The 17,330-nt window shown below is 43.9% G+C and overlaps 1 pseudogene; it reads right to left on the bottom strand.

The window, feature by feature from the left end:
- Positions 1-311: 311 nt before the first annotated feature.
- The window catches only part of LOC116893256, a 36,794-nt pseudogene continuing 19,775 nt past the window's right edge, over positions 312-17,330 (bottom strand).

The raw sequence follows: 17,330 nt of genomic DNA, 5'->3' as shown, positions 1-17,330 counted from the left end.
CCAGCTGGGTCCTAGGAATTGAGTTCAGGTCATCGGGCTTATGAGCAAATGCTGTTGCCCACCGATCCATCTCACTGGCCCTCTCCCATAACATCTTTTTTTGTTTTGTAGGTGCAGTGAACTTTATTGATGGTATTCAAGAGAGTAGGGAGGGCTCCTTAGGCCCCTCCTGTTATTATGAGGATCTGGGATGGAAATTGTGAGGGAGATACTCAGTGTTGGGGTCCAAGTTCAGAAAGGGACTTCTCAACAACCAAGGGTCTCTCTCTTGCTCTCAGTGTCCTTGCTGGGGTGAGTAGTCCAGGGTTTTTTCACTCCTTGGAGACCATGTAGGTCATGAGGTCCACCACCCTGTTGCTGTAGCCGTAGTCATTGTCATACCAGGAAATAAGCTTTACAAAGTTGTCATTGAGCAATGCCAGCCCCAGCATTAAAGGTGGAAGAGTGGAAGTTGCTGTTGAAGTCACAGGAGACAACCTGGTCCTCAGTGTAGCACGGGATGCCCTTTAGTGGGCCCTCAGATGCCTGACTCACCACCTTCTTGATGTCATCGTAGTTGGCAGGTTTCTCCAGGCAGCATGTCAGATCCACAGCAGATACACTGGGGGTAGGAACATGGAAGACCATGCCAGTGAGCTTCCCGTTTAGCTCTGGGATGACCTTGCCCACAGCCTTGGTAGCATCAGTGGATGCAGGGATGATCTTCTGGGCTGCACCACGGCCATCACGCCACAGCTTTCCAAAGGGGCCATCCACAGTCTTTTGAATGGCAGTGATGACATGAACTGTGGTCATGAGCCCTTCCACAATGCCAAAGTTGTCATGGATGACCTTGGCCAGGGGGGCTAAGCAGTTGGTGGTGCAGGACGCATTGCTGACAATTTTGAGCAAGTTGTCATATTTCTTGTGGTTCACACCCATCACAAACATGGGGACATCGACTGAAGGGGTGGAAATGATGACCCTTTTGACCCTACCCTTCGTGTGGATCCATGGTGGTGAAGATGCTAGTAGACTCCACAACATACTCAGCACCAGCATCGCCCTATGTGATGTTAGTGGAATCTCACTCCTGGAAGATGGTGGTAGGCTTCCTGTTGATGTCAAGCTTCCCATTCTCAGCCTTGACAGTGCCATTGAATTTGCCATGGGTAGAGTCATACCAGAACATGTAGAGCATGTACTTGAGGTCAATGAAGGGGTCGTTGATAGCAACAATCTTCACTTTGCCAGATGCAGAGCAGAAGGCAGCCCTGGTAACCACGTGCCCAATGGTCAAATCCGTTCACACCAACCTTCGCTATCTATCTTGTCTACAGGACGAGGCTGGTACTGCATGAGGAGATATGGCTGTCTCTGAACAGGGAGGAACAGAGAGTTAGAAATATCTTATTGTACTGTAGCTATCTCTTTTGTTGACCACTGGTGATCAAGACTGTTGAAAGCAAACCCCAGGTCAGGGAGAGCTGCTGTAGAAGGCCCTACAGGCACTGCCACCACCATTTTGCTCACCAGAGTTTCCCCTAACACCACTCACTGCCTTGTAAGCCAACCGAGTCCACGGCACCCTTACTGCAGACCAAGAGAAGGCTTGAGTTTTGTTCCTGACAAATGTCCTTCTGTCAACTAGAGGCGCTCACACATCCACCTGCTCAACCAGCCTGTGTGGAATGAACTAGAACGACATAAAGACCAATGCAGAGTAAATAGCCAAGCCTTCAGAAAAGCCAAGGAAACCAAATCTTGCTGCTACCATTAAGACCTAGAGAGGGGTGTGCCTACAAAAGAGTCTCGTCTGAAATCAGAAACAAGAGGGAGTCAAAGCTTCTATGACCACTAGATTCATAAACATTGTTTTACTTATAGGTATCTTCTTAAGACAAAGCCCCAAAGAGAATAAAAATCTGCTTCTCAGATAAAATCCAATGTTCTTGTTTTATTTGATTTATGCCAGCTTGCTTTTCCAAATACCGTATATCCAATTTGATTGAACAAGGAAAGCTTCATCTTCACACAAGGAGGAGGAGGAGGAGGAGGAAGAGGATAAGGAGGAGGAAGAGGAAGCAGAGGAGGAGGAAAGGAAGAAAGGAAGGAAGGAAGGGAGAGAGGGAGGGAGGGAGAGAGGGAGGGAAGAGGGGGAGGAAGGAAGGAAGTGGTTTAATGGTTTAATTTGCAGTCGCTGACTTCATGGTGGTGTGAAAGGGACATGTGTACAGTAATAGAAACCATCGTTTGAAGTTTGAATGTTTCCTTTTTCTGGGACAGAGATCTGGGCATGGACACTCCCTGACAATGGCAGGCAGGAGCAGAGGCCAGCAGCTCCCAGGCAGCTGCAATGTTCACAACAGAACTGTAGTGCACTGTGTTGTCCCCATGTTTCTAAATAGATATTTAATCTGTCATAAGAGTTTGTCGATATTTTATAATAAACAGGCTTTGAGTTAGGTGAGTTTGCCCATGTTTAGGCTAGAGTGAGTGTTCAGGGCATGCTTAGCGAGCCAGGCTCAGCTATGATGCTCGGCACACTAGATTTGGTGAGAGCATTTCTACTTAGTATATTTGTATCCTGCATTGGGTCCTTCGGGACTCAGCCCTGCTGTCCGCCAAGGAGTGTCTGTACAGTATATGGATCTGGCCACAGGCTTCGGTAACTTAATCATCACAATTTTAGAGTGACAACACAAAATGCCTAAAGTCAATGGCTGCAGAAATGGCTCAGTGGTTGAGTATTGGCTGCTTTTCCACTACCTGGTTTGATCCCCAGCACACGCATGACAGCGCAAAACCATTTGTAGTTCCAGTCCCTAGGACCTGATGTCCTTCTCTGTCCTTTTTGGATACTAGGCGCCATCCCAGCTATGCTGAATAGACATGCAGACAAAGCATCCACACGTATAAACTTAAATTAAAAGGAAGTTTTAAATGCATGAAATCAAATATTTCTAATTTACAAAATAGCAATCCCTTGGTTGATCACAGAATGAGTGCAACTATGGCAAAATAATTTTTACCTGGGTGACAATCTGAGGAACCCAAAACTCCAAAGCTCTAAAATACACTGGATTTTCTGCCTTTTGTTTTCTATGCTATGCCAGAAAAGGGGGATTGCCTTATTGTTCTTATTGGACACTTGGAAAGTATTGCCACACAGTTTAATATAGCAACAGTTATATTGTAGGTAAAGAAGTTGAATGCCCCAATTTTTCATTCATGAAATTTGTATTAGTAATTAAAGTAATTACACAAACCACGTAGTTCTGCTTCAGGTCATGATGGTGTACAAGTAACAGTCTTTGCACATGGACTACTAGAAAATCAGGCCAAATATACAGAATGGCGGTTTTAAGGTATCACCAATAGGCAATTCAGACATGTGATTCTCAAGATAAACAAATGAAATCAGCACTAAAGTTTGCCCCAGTTTGCAGCTTAGAGGCCGGTTTCAAGCTGCAGTGTGAGGAGAGCAGATCCCTAGAGAGCCAAGTGGTGTCACTGAGTTAGACTAAGAATTTCCAGAGCTAGAGAGAGGAACTGGATAGATAAAAGGCCCTGAATATGGGGGGAGGGCGCTCCTGAATATTTGGTTAAGATTTCCTCTGTACATGTACGAAAAGAAACTACTCAAGTCCAGAAGTAAAAATCACTCCGTTAGAGGCTGAATGTGTCTTTGAAAAATTCATGTTGAAGGCCTATCCAACTGCAGTGATCTGCATTAGGAATAAGAAAGTAATTAAGGTTAAATGAGATGATAATGATGTGGCTCTCACCCTCTAGAATTACTGTCATTACAAGGAATATGAGAGCTCTCCTAACACACTTCGTCCATATAATATGGAAAGGCCATGTGAGGACACAGCACGAAGATGGCACAAAGACAGAAAGAGAGCCCTTGCACTAGGACTTTGGTTTCCGAAACTCTGGGAAACACTTTTACACTATTACACAGGCACCAGCCGGTGGCATTTTGTCATGCCAGCAATAAACAGATTAATATAACAGTAAATGAGACAATTCCTGGAGATAGCACAGTATCGGGGGCTGGTTCATGATCTCAGTACCCACCATGGTGTTTAAGGCCCAGAGCACTGGGTAGTGATGGGGCTAAATTATCTTAAGCCTCTGTCATCTTTCCTCTCAGACCTAAGCCTGAGCTTGAAAGGGTCAGCTGTCCTTATTCTCAGCATTCAGAAAGTGTGGGTTATGAACAGAATTAGGAAAATGTGTTCCATAGAAGAACAAAAACTTCAGATGGGTAAGCAGCCATATTGTTGAGATTTCATGAAATCCTAATGCTATGGCTATGTGAACAAGATCGGAACAATGACAACACCAGTTGCTGTTCCAACATGGATGGAGGAATCTTGAGACCCTACGCCTAGATAAAGAGTTATAAGCAACTGGTGACTGCTAAGAGAGGAAAAATTTAATCTTCCTCAGGATAAACCCCCTAAATGTTTATCCAATCCCAAGCGGTCAGCCCTAAAACCATATACATATGAATAATGCTAAATGGATTTACCAGGTAACAATTACTATGAAACAATACAGAACATAGGCCATGACATTGAAAGAGAGTAATGGGGGGAGGGGATAAGAGGGTGAGGAGTGGAAAGAAGAGAGGGAAGAAAAATGATGTAAGAATATATTTTAATTAAATACAAAATCTTATATTTTGTTAAAGATAAGTAAATTATTTTAAGTGACAATAAAGTTTCCACTGGTCATGTGTTGCAGATGCCCAAGTAGATAATGGAACATTGGTTGGAAAAAGAAATAGAAGATTTAAAATGACCCAAATGGAACTGCTAGAGATTAAAAATATATATCTGAAGTAACAGAAAAAAAATATAAATTGAATTAAGAAATTAGATACCACAAGAAAAGAGATCAGTTGTACTTGGAGACAAAGAAATAGAAAATGTCCAGAATGAGGATCTGAGGGGGTAGTGAGCCTATGAGACCCAGCGAGAAGGAGGAGGAGTGTGTGGTTGAGATCCCAGAGGGGAGGGGGGGAAGAAAATAGGAAAAAAGAATGACCAAGCAAATTGACAAAGCCTCAGTTATAAACTCATGAGAAAACACAGCAAAATTCAGGCAGAAGGTGACATTTAAAAGAAAGATTTAGCAGAGGGTTCCAGAAGGTTAGAGTTCATGATGGCCACTTTAAAGGCATGGCAGCAGGAACAGTTGAGAGCTCACATCTCAAAACCTCAAACAGGAGACAGAAAACACACTGGGAATGGCCCACGTCTTTGGAAACCTCAAAGCCCATGCCCAGTGGCACACCTCCTCCAACAAGGACACACCTCCCAATCCTTCCCAAAAAGCTCTACCAACTAGGAACCAAACATTCCAACCTATGTGGTTTATGGGGGCCGTTCTCTTGCAAACCACCACAAACATTCTAACTGCTGAAAACAAGCGATCAAGATTTTTTAAAAAAAAAACTTAAGCAGGAAAAAGCAGGGATGCAGGAGTAGGGGCGCAGGGAGGTCCATGAATCAGGGATAGAATGACAAACAAAAATGATCACAGACTAGGCAAAGCATTAGAAAATGAGGCATGCCCTGAATATAAGTCCTGTCTGTACAGAATGCTATGCCTGGCAAGATGAGTTTTCAGTAAAGGCAGAACAAACCAACAGAAAATGACCAATAAGAGGCAAGAGGCTAGATTCCTCGTAGACAAGACAGCAAAAGAAAAACCAAAGTTTAAGTGAGCGTGTGGACAAATAGGGAAGACTTAAGATGTCTTTGCCCTGCAAAGTGGCCATGTGCCGCGCCCAACCTTGACCAGCAAGGAAGACACGACCACAGGAGATCTTCTTCAAGCAGTTTTACTCAGGAACCTTGATACAATCTTCTGACCTCTATCTCTTCTGACTCTCTCTCTCTCTCTCTGACTCTCTCTCTTCAGACTCTCTCTCTTCTGACTCTCTCTCTCTCTTTCTCCTTCTCTCTCTCTCTTTCTCCTTCTCTCTCTCTCTTTCTCCTCTCTCTTTCTTTCTCCTCTCTCTCTCTTCTGACTCTCTCTCTCTTTGACTCTCTCTCCCGGGGAACGCCCTGCACCACACTTAAATAGCTAGCACTGGCCAGTCCTAGCAAGCCACGTGGGTCATGTAGATAGGCTGTCACTATGCGGAAACTAGCGGGCCAGGCAGACATAGCCAAATAAGGACTTGTTTACTGCAAGGAGCGCTCACCGTTGGGAGAGTGGAAGGCGGAAACCAGCGCCATCTTTGAGGCGCGCTGGCTATTGAGAATTCTGGGTTGGATTGGAGGTGTTCAAAGGCAAGATTAAGTACGTCCAGGGAACATCCCTTTTCTCGGGACAGTGTCTCCCTGGGGCTGTACGGAAGGCACCTCTGGCAACATAGAGCCCTGGAGAGGGAGCCTGGGGTCGCCCCAAGACAGATGCTCCCCTGTGTTCCTAGGCCACACTGGAACAGAGAACTAGACGCTGGCAGGATTGCTCTTGTTCCCATGGGAGGCACCGTCTAGCGGGAGCGTCCCAGGAGAGGGCAATGATTTCCTGGGTGCACTGTGGGCCAGGAATCACCCCACAGTAGGTTCTCAGAATGGATTTTCCGCAGGGTTCAGCATGACTACAGTCGGCTGCTTGGCTCTCGCAAAAGTGCACTCAGGACAGTGTCTGGCCTTGACACTTATAGTGTCTCCCGAGAGCCTTGCGGAGGATATGAACCCACCAGGTGGTGGGTGCCTTGAGTTGGGGCCCAGGGAGGTTGAGGAAAGCAGCTCTCTACAGCCATGGGTCTGTTTCTTTCCACCTGGCAGTTTGGTTGGGTATGTGACTGCCTGTGGGAGACAGTGCAGGGTTCTACCAGGACGCCTGCCAGACGTCAGCATTAGGACTTCAGAGCTTGCCTTAAACAATGAGCCAGCTAGAGTTGCCAAAGCAAGTGTGTGACTTCAGCACTATTCTTGCTGGGGATTTGCTATATCTGACTATTCCAAGGACACTGCCAGCTTCAGTTCTGATGTGCTCAATGGGGCTGCTGAAGCCACCATACTTCTATGAAGGCAGCAGGGACAGGCTGTGGGCACAGGTGAAGGTGACGCTCCGCATGCCTGACTGATCCTTGCTACCCTTGCTGGTCTTTGCCACGTGCCTCCTTCTATTTAACTGTCAGATATCTTCGCATAGTGTTCTCGCCATGTAACAGATGAAGAAACTCAACAAATAAGTGGCTCCCAAGAGAAGCAAGTACAGAAGAGTGAGCACAGCATACCACCTTGCATGTTGGGAAGAAGGGGAGAGGAAAGATGTACACCTCTCCCTAACTTGCAAAGAATGCACAAGTTAAAGAAAATGAAGGGGTGCATGGAAGTATGTTCAAGAGGATCTCTCTCCTCCTTTTTAATAGCCCTGAGCTTTGATCTACATAAATACTTTCTATATTTAAAAGTAATTAAATTGAAGCAAAATGATGGAGAGAATTAAAACAGAACGTGAATTTACAAACACTGTAGCCAACTGATAACATGTAAATGGAGAAAATGATTACTTCAAGTCCCTGAAGCTTACTAGAGGTGAGTTAGTAGTTTACATGAACGTTAAAGTTGTAAAACCAAGCAAAGGAATTATGGTACAATACAAGCACAATGGGAAAGCCCTGACCAAAGATCTTTTGCCTTTTCAAATTTACTTATCTACTCACTTTACAACCCAATATTGGCCCTTCCTCTCCTCCCAGTACCCCTCACGAAAGTTTCCCCCATTCCATCTCCCCATTCTCTTTTGAACAGGGGAAGCCCCACCTCTGGATGTCAACCACCACCACCTAACACTCCCTCCATGCACACACATCAAGTCACTGCAGGACTAGGCACATCCTCTCCCACTGACGACAGACAAGGAGCCAATTAGGGGCACTTGATCCACACAGAGGCAGGCAGGCAACCGGTTCAGAGATAGCCCCAGCTCCAGTTGTTGGGGGACCTGCATGAATACCAAGCTGCTCATCTGCTACATATCTGCAGGGCCTACGCCCAGCCCAGGCTTACTTTTTTGGCTGGTAATTGAGTCTCTAGGAGCTCCCGAAAGTCCAGGCTAGTTGACTTTGTTGGTTTTCCCATGGAGTCTCTATCCTCTTCTGGTCCCTCAATCCTCCCAACTCTCCTGGAAGACTCCTTGAGCTCCATCTAATGTTGGGCTGTGCGTCTCTGCATCTTTTTCCATTGGATGCTGGGTGGAGCCTCTCAGAGGACAGTTATGCTGGGCTCCTGTTTGCAAGCATAACAGAGCATCATTAATAGAGTCAGAGATTGGCTCTTGTCCGTTGGCTGGGTCTCAGTTTGTGGCAGTCATTGGTTGGCCATTCCCTCAGTCTCTGCTCTATCTTTGCTGCTGCCACTTTGTAGACAGAACACATTTTGGGTCAAAGGTCTTGTGAGTGGGTTGCTGTCCTTATCCCTTCATTAGGAGTCTTGCCTGGCTATAGGAAGTGGCCCTACCTGACTCTTTTCGGATGAAGGTCTTCCTTTATAACTCTTGCTTTTCTGTGTAAATCAAAAATGTACCAGTAAATAGCAACATGGGCTGTCATTTTGATGACCATTTCCTAAATAAAGAATTTGTAATAACAGGGTGCCAATGCAAATATTGAGAAGGTATTTAATTAATCTAACGAGCTGATTGGCACAGTGTGGAGGAAATCCCGGAAGCTCTTGCTGCGCTGACTCGGCATGAGTTTGAGCTTCAGTCATTAGTTAATTTATGGTACTCAAGATAGAATCTTCATGAGAACCAATCAAAGATGAGCGTTTAACTTTCAATGTTGGACATTTGGAGTAAAGGGGTTATGATTTTATGCTTTAAAAAAAAAGCCCTTTGGGGGACATTAGTGCATAAAAACATCCTAAGTGGGAAATAAATGCTTATAAACTAGATACTTGCTCAAGCTATTGTATATATTTGGTGACTGAAAGCAAAGAGGGGTGAGTCCTAACTAATGTCTACCTAGCAGTATTCAAATAAATGGCTGAAAGCTTGCTTATATCTGAGTCAAAAGGACCAGAAGATTTTTAACCTGGGCATTGTTTGTTGATATCAGACATGAATGTCTTTCTTTTTACAGACACAGTTTCTCTGTATAGCCTTGGCTGTCCTGGAACTCACTCCTTAGACCAGGCTGTCCTTGAACTCAGAGATCCACGTGCCTCTGCCTCCTGAGTGCTGGGATTAAAGGTGTGGGCTGCCACTGCCCAGCTAGACTTCAACATTTTACTCTCCCAATGTTTGAATAAAGTTCATTAGCATTGAACAAGGATTTTTTTTCTATTTTTGATATTTTAAAAGACATTTGACTGAGTGGCACATGACTTTAATCCCAGCATTTGGGAGACAGAGGCAGGAGGATTGCTGTTTGAGGTCAGCCTGCCTGGTCTACACAGTGAGTTCCAGGACCACAAGAGCTACATAGTGAGAACCTGCCTTGCAAAGAAAATGAATTTGACCATTTAAAGCAAAAATAGATAGGGTATTGTAGATTTGATTTATATGTAAAGAACAAAATAAGAGTTCAACACAAAGCTAAAAAGAATCAAACTGAAACTACACTGTAAAAGGTAGTGTCACGTGTTGCGCCCGTTCGGGAAGCGTTCATGCGAACCCCAAAAGATCACCAAGGAGCAGATTCTGATGCAATCACACTAGGGTCTTTATTCAAGCTCCAGCTTGGGCCACACTGACACTCTGTCTCATGCAAGCATTTATAGAGGCAAGCAAACAATCAAGGGGGCATCCATTTTGGCACACATCTGACTGGGGGGCTACTATGGAATTTGCTGTCCTTTAGAATGGTTGGCTGGTGCTGGGAGCCAAACTATAAACCTTCATAAGTAAATATCTTTAGGAACAACTGTAACTTCTGCTTCCCTCCTGATTGGTGGTTGCTAGGGAGTGACCTGGAGACTAGTGCTAGGTACAGACTTGTTGGTTAACTAGAGTTCAATCTTAGGTCAGGTTCTCTAAGATGTAACCTGAACCCAAGATGGAGTTGGTCTGGCCTCTCACATGCCCTATATAAATTATAAAATACTATTCGAAATAAAATGAAGAAAATTAAATATATAAATGCTATGAATATATAAAAGTATGTATTTCATATATCCTATATGTATATCCACATATATTGTTAAGCCCTAGAGTAGCCACTGAAAAAATAAAATCAAGAGATGCAATTGATAAGATGACCATGGAAATATAACAGGATTAGAAAGATTAGTCTAGGGGCTAGACACATGGCTCAGTGGTCAAGACCACCTATGGCTCTTCCAGAGGACCTAAGTTTGGTTCCCAGCATCCACATCCGGTAGCTTACGACCATGTGTAATCCAACTTCGAGGGATCTGAGGCTTCTAGCCACCAAGGGCACCAAGGTCATATACACATGCCTACACACAGACACACACACCTGTACATAATTTAAAATAATAAAAATTAAAATGGTCCAAACTAAAGGGGGAAACACAAAATTAGAATCTGTAGCAGTTAATTTTGCTTGTATACATATGAGATTGGATTAAGACACTTGGGGACTATAGGACATTTCCAGAGAAGATTGGCTCACGGGTAAGTGACCCTTTTACAAATTTATAATAACATGATGGTATTATTGGGAGAGATAAAAGTAGGAGTTCAGTCCACAATGAGGAAACAGGTACTGGGAACATGTATTAGGGGGCTGTACCTCCCTCCTCTCCTCTCCTCTTCTTTCTCCCCCTCCCCTTCCCCCCCCCCCCCCCTCCCTCCTCCCCCCCCTCCTCCTCCCTCCCCCCTCCTCCTCCCCCTCTTTTTCTTTCTCTCTCTCTCTCTCTCTCTCCTCGCCGCCTCTCTCTCTCTCTCTCTCTCCTTCCTGGCCATCATGATATGAACCACTCCATTCTGCCATGACCGGTGTTCCAACATGAGCCAAAATAAATGTTTCGTAGGAATTTTGAAATAATTACATAAAAGAAACTTTAGTAAGCCAATAGTAAAATCGTAGCAGGATAGAGTAAATTGAATCATGCAGATAATGATGTTAAATGTGGATAACATAAAGTCTCTGTAAAAAAGGCAGAGTGCTAGATTAGATTTTACAGAGGTGTCTATGAGAAAGCCACTTTACAGGGCTGGAGAGATGGCTCAGTGGTTTAGAGTACTGGCTACCCTTCTAGAGAACCGCTTTAGATTTCCAGTACTTACATGGCGGCTCACAACTGTACTCTAGTTCCGGAAGATCTGATGTCCTCTCCTGGCTTCCACAGGCAGCAGATGGCACCTAGATGTGCACACAGGCACAACATCTGTGGCGGTTTGAATGAGATGTCCCAATAAGTCTTGTAGACACTTTGAATATTTAATCCCCAGTTGGTGGCTATTTGGGGAAGGACTAGGAGGACTGGCCTGGCTGGAGGAAATATGTCACTGGGGACCAGGCCTTGAGGCTTCAAAAGACTAGTGCCATTTCAAGTTAGTGCTCTCCTGCTTTCTGCTTGTGATTCAAAATGTGAGTTCCCAGTTGCTGTTCTGCCACTGTGTCTGCTGCCTTCTGCCACAATTTCCCACCTGATGGTGATGGAGTCTTAGCTCTCTGGAACTATCACCCCGAATAAAACCTTCTATAGGTTGCCTTGGTCATGAAATTTTATCTCAGAAAAGTAACTAAGACATACTTATATACATTAAATTAAACTGGGAAAAAAATTAAAGCCACTTTGAATAAACAGTTACAAATGAATCTTTTTTTAAAGGATAGGGAAAAAAACAAAAACAAAAACTGTATCCATTCAGAAAAGCGCTAATGTAGAAGACCTAAGATGGCATTCTTAGATAAATCTTTGTGTGGGGCTGGCTTTTGGGCTCCTGTTTGGATTTAGAGAATGACACTCCTTTCTCAAAACAAACAGTAATGGCCCTCCAAGCCTAAAACAGCTTGTACAAACAATTTAGCTTATGCTGAACTGCTCGCCATCTATGGGTCTAGAATTTTCCATGCTAGGCAGGCAGCGTCTACACAACCAACTGCTGCTCCCTCCCCCCAGCAACAATAAAGACTTTGGACCCTGGATCCCTAACTTCTCTAACAAGGTAGGCGCCTTGTCGGTGGCTAGAGAAATTGTGAGTATCTGTACACTTGGCTTTGCGTTTGAACTAGAGCCATAAACACAACTATGCTGAACTCCGTCTCTAGGCGACCATGGAACCCGGGAGTTGTCTTGGGGGCTACATCACGGAAACACTTGTCAAGGGAAAGGCTGTAGTAGCTGTTTTAATGTCAAAATAGGTTAGGAGTGGTAATAGCGTTAGGAACACACATTGATCAAAGTGTCTGTGTTGGCGACTTTTATGTCACCTTGATGCAAACTAGAGTCATCTGAGAAGAGGGACTCTCAGTTGAGAAAATATTGGCATGTAGGCAAGCCTGAGGGGGCATTTCTTGGTTAATAACTGATGTGGAAGGGCCCATCCCATTGTGGGTGGTTTCATGGCTGAGTAGGTAGTCCTGCATTATATATAATATATAATATCTATATATCTATATCTATATCTATATCTATATCTACATCTATATCTATATCTATTATAATCCGGCCAGCTGGGTAATGGTGGCACACTCCTTAAATCCCAGCACTTGGGAGGCAGAGGCAAACACGCACGCACGCACGCACGCACGCACGCACGCACGCACGCATGCATGCAGGCGCATGCGTGTACATGGATCAAGCCAGTCAAGCCATGAAGAGCCAGCCAATAAGTAGCCCTCCTTTATAGCCTCTGCTTCAGATTCTGCCTCCAGGGTCCTGCTCCGACTTCCCTCAGTGATGGACTACAAGCTTCAGTTTCAGAATAAAATTAACCATTTCCTCCCCCTTGTTGCTTTTTGATGTTTTATCACAGCAACAGAAACCTACTTAAGACAGGGTCAAAGTGACCAGGGTACGCGACGAGTCCAGATGTGCATGCAGCCTTATCAGTACTTCAAACTAGATGAGGCAAAAATGGAAGGAACCATAAGAGAAAGCACAGGAGGCCATTTTTGTAGATTGAGATTTCAACATTCCTTTGTCTGTAATTGCTACAAGGACATCCATAGGAAAACAATCTGAACACAATTTTAGAAATCAATAGGTCAATACTTGAGACATCTTTAAACATTTAGAAATTAAATAAAACACTATAAAATTCAAGAAAAAAATAGGAATTAGAAAATATTTAGAACTGAAAGTAAAATATCACATTTTATATGCAGAACATGTAGGCTGGGCCTGGTAGCACGGGCAGAATTACAGCCCTGTAATTCCAGCTACACAGGAAGCTGAGACAAGGGGATTGCAAGTTTAAGTCCTGCCAAAGCTGTGGAGTTAGATCAAATCCCACATAAGGTAATAGCAAGAATCTGTCTCAAAAAACAAACAAACAAACAAAAAACTCACCAAAAAAAAAAAAACCACCAAAAAACAAAAAACAAAAAAAAAGTGTTTTTAACAAGGAAATAAATAGTTGCTAAGCCCATGTTTGCAAGAAAATTAATTTCATTAAATCTTTATGTTAGGAGAAGGGGTAGTCATCAAGCTGTAAGCTAATGAATTATAGAGCACTAAATTCCAGTCAGTGCCAGGGAGACACCTGGCTTCTCACAGTACATTCCACGAAGAAGAAATCAGACCAGCGATGGTGGTGGAGGTGGTGATGGTGGAGTCCTCTGCTCTCCTGGTCCTTCGCCCGTGTTCATCATTTCCAACTCACAAAATTACAAATGTGCTGCTCTTATAAATTTTTTAAAAGTTATAACAAAAAGTTCTTGGCCAGATGGCATAGCACAGCAAAAATCTGTCTATTTGAGAGGAAACATGGATAGAAGAAAAACATGCCTAAGCTTACTTCTGATCTAAAGTCCATGACTCCCCATTCCTGGTGGTTAGATACAACTCAGAGCCATTGAAGTCGAAGGCTAGCATGTATTCAGTGTGTATCCCTGGGGACAGCAATGGCCTCCTGTGTCACATCCTTGCCCAACACCAACACTGTGGCCTCTCTCCAGCTCATGTCTTTACCTTACACTGATAGCAAACCTGCTTTTTAAAATTACATTTATTGATTTATTTTAGGGCAGGGCTGTAAGCTACAGCCCTGTGTAGAGAACTACAGGAGTTGGTTCCCTGTTTCTCCCTCCCTCCCCCCTGCACACCGCTTCTGGGGATGAGACTCAAGTCACCAGGCTCTGTAGCAACCACCTTATACCCAGGGCCATGGTGACTCTGAAAGGTAACTATTTTCCTGAACTTGGGTGAACTGCAAGCCAGTGTCTTCCTTTGGATCTTGGGCTGGTGTTTAAAAATATTTGAGTAATTGCCTTGATTTTCTGAAACCGTAGGAAACCAGGAAGGATGTCGTAGAAAGTCTCATAGGAACACATAGAACTATTTAGCTCACCTGTTTGAAGTTATCACTACAGGTTTTTAAAATCAAAGGTGAAGGCGACAGGCATATAACCCTCCCCCCCTTCCCTTTCTTTTCTAATTTCTACCAGGAATCTTCTTGTCTCCTTCACCCAGATGACTTCTTTCAGAATTCAGCCAAGCCAAATTCCTACGAACTCAGGTCAGTCTTTCTGGGCCTCCCAGGCTAGATCTGGCCCAGTTATAGTTCTTAGATCCTGGTTCTTTCTAGAATTGCAGGAGGCAGCTGAATATTTAGAACTCCACTGTGTCTGCCTAACACCCTACCCCCACCCCCGGAACCTCTCTTCATCAGATCTCTCATCTACTTGCTAACGCTTTTGTACGTCAGAATTCGGCCTGCGTTTGAATAGCTGATTCAATTTTTCATTCGAATCAATGCAGTGACTACAGTTTCCACCAGTAAGATTGAGTGGAGGGCCAGTGAGATGACTCATCCCATGAAAGGCACTTGCCACTGATCCTGACCAGTATCTGGAACCCACACGGTAGAAACAAAACTGACTCCTGTAAGATGTCCTCTGACCTCTGCCGGGACATGCCCCTTTCTCCCTGCAATAATTAAACAAACATGTTTAAAGAAGATTCAGTTGAACATGACACAACGACATAACTTAGCTAAGACAATTCTTAGCTGTCTGAAAATTAAAAAAACAATAACAACCATCTGCTAATAATGCCAAAACCAGTGAATTGACATTGCCCAGCGTTTGGAGATTCCAGCCACCTGTGGTGTGGTGTGGTGAAAGCTGTGGGCTACATGGAACAACGCACGCCCAGAGAATTAGGTGGGAACCCTGGGCAGGGGTTTATGTGGAGCATAATATATAGGAAGTAGTAGAAACTTAGTTTGGCTTATTCAAGCCCGTGATGTGTCATTTTAGGATGTCATGTTTAGAGATGCTGGACAGAATCTGTGTATGCTGGAAAATGGTTCAGTCAGTTTGGGAACTATAGATGATCACCTTTGGAATGGAAATTAATACAAAACCTGTAGCTTGTAACTTTTCACCCAGGCTCCTGTTTCTACTTGATTGCATTTAGTGTTAAAGCAACCCTGAGGGGCAGTCTTTGAAGACTCCAATCTTCAAAGATAGAAACTGAGGCTCACTCAAATTGAGACGATGTGGTTATGAAGGTGTGGAGCCAGCATTCCAGTCAAGGTCTGGCCAGCACACCAGCTCCAGAACACCCTGTGGTTTCCCACGCCTGGGAATTGCTTGTCAGACTTTATCCATCACTGCAGATCCCCCAACCTCATCTCCCATGGCTTTCCGGAATTGTTATAGGTTCTGAGGTACACCCTGTGCTCTGAGGCACGAGTGCTTTGAGCACACAGTGTCTTTTACCGCATTTACTACATCTCTTCCTTTATTTGCGTGTGAGTGCTGAAAGTGCCACAGTGTGCCCACGAAGGTCAGAGGACAAATCGGGGACTTGGTTCTCTTCTACCATGTAGCTCCTACTGCAGGTGGAACCCATGCGATCAGGCTTGGTGGCAAGTACCCTTCCTACTGAGCCATCTTTCTGGCCAAATTTAAAAATTGTTCTTAGTATGTGAAGTAGAACATTGTGATAACAATAAGAAAATTGAGTGTTGGGATAAAAGTAAGAGAGGTCATATTTTCTATGCCGTTCACTTCGGACAAGATTGCCAAGTCCTACTGTGGAATTGGCTATTCTACTGCAATATTTATTATTATTTGTATTATTATGACAAGAAATGCAGACCTAATAAAGCAGTTTAACCCCTATTATACATACTCAATGCCTTTATGTATGTCTATGATTATATAATAAAATTCGCAAAAATTCAAAATCATGAGCAATACTACACTGGATTCGATGCAAAGAAGAAATCAATTCCAATAAAATGATATGTACATCTCAATATCTATGTTCTCTGGTAGGTATGTCTGGACGAGGAGACACAGTGATCCAACCTGATCATGCCCCACACATAAACAAAGTTGAAGATTCAAAGGTCATGAACAATGTTGCTACAATGTGGTTTTTTTTTTCTGAAAGGATGAACGACTGTCAACAAAGTTTCCAACAAGAAGAGAAAGTCTTCTTAGGGCGAGGATAGGGTGATACATTTCTGAAAAGTTCAACACATATTAAATCTCTTCAAATGCTCCTCTCTGCTCAGATGGACACAGTGCTCCAAAGGCAGATAGTTCCGAATTCCCTTATTAATTTCTTGTAGGACCTTCTGAAGCTGTGTGGGACTTGGGGGAAATTCTTCCCTTTCTAGTTGCTCTTCAGGTGTTGTCTAGGGTCCTTGTTCCACTCTTCTTTTTTTTTTTTAATTTTTTTTTCTTTTTTTCGGAGGTGGGGACCTAACCCAGGGCCTTGTGCTTGCTAGGTAAGCGCTCTACCACTGAGCTAAATCCCCAACCCCTGTTCCACTCTTCTAATAGCCAGTATTGTTTTCCAATTTTGAAATAACCACAACAAACTCTCTCGCCACACTCTCAATTCACAACCTCCCAACTAACATGTCCCGGGTACAGTGCAGCATCGCCTACAAATACTGTCTAGCAATTTGCTGATTTTTTCCCTATAAACTAATAGTTTACACCCCTCTGGAAGTCATAAGGCTCGGTGCTCTGGAAACAAGGCTGTGAACAAGATCATCAATGGTTCCTGACCCTGAAGACCAAATGATCTAATAAACAAGATGGATGACAAACACAACACATTGATAAACCATGCCAAGGGCCATGGAAGAAAGGATTGCTACTGAGAAATGGAGTAACACTTGACTCTAGTTTAAGAGGTGTTGCTGACAAAGGTTCTCAGAACCAATCACCTGCGGCTGAGGCCGAAGGCTGTCCGGTGTCAGTGGGGTGGGGTTAGGGA

Source organism: Rattus rattus, chromosome 2 (assembly GCF_011064425.1).
Source record: "Rattus rattus isolate New Zealand chromosome 2, Rrattus_CSIRO_v1, whole genome shotgun sequence".
Classification (NCBI taxonomy): Eukaryota; Metazoa; Chordata; class Mammalia; order Rodentia; family Muridae; genus Rattus; species Rattus rattus.
The sequence above is the reverse complement of the archived record's forward strand: the minus strand, read 5'-3'. Positions and strand labels throughout refer to the sequence as shown.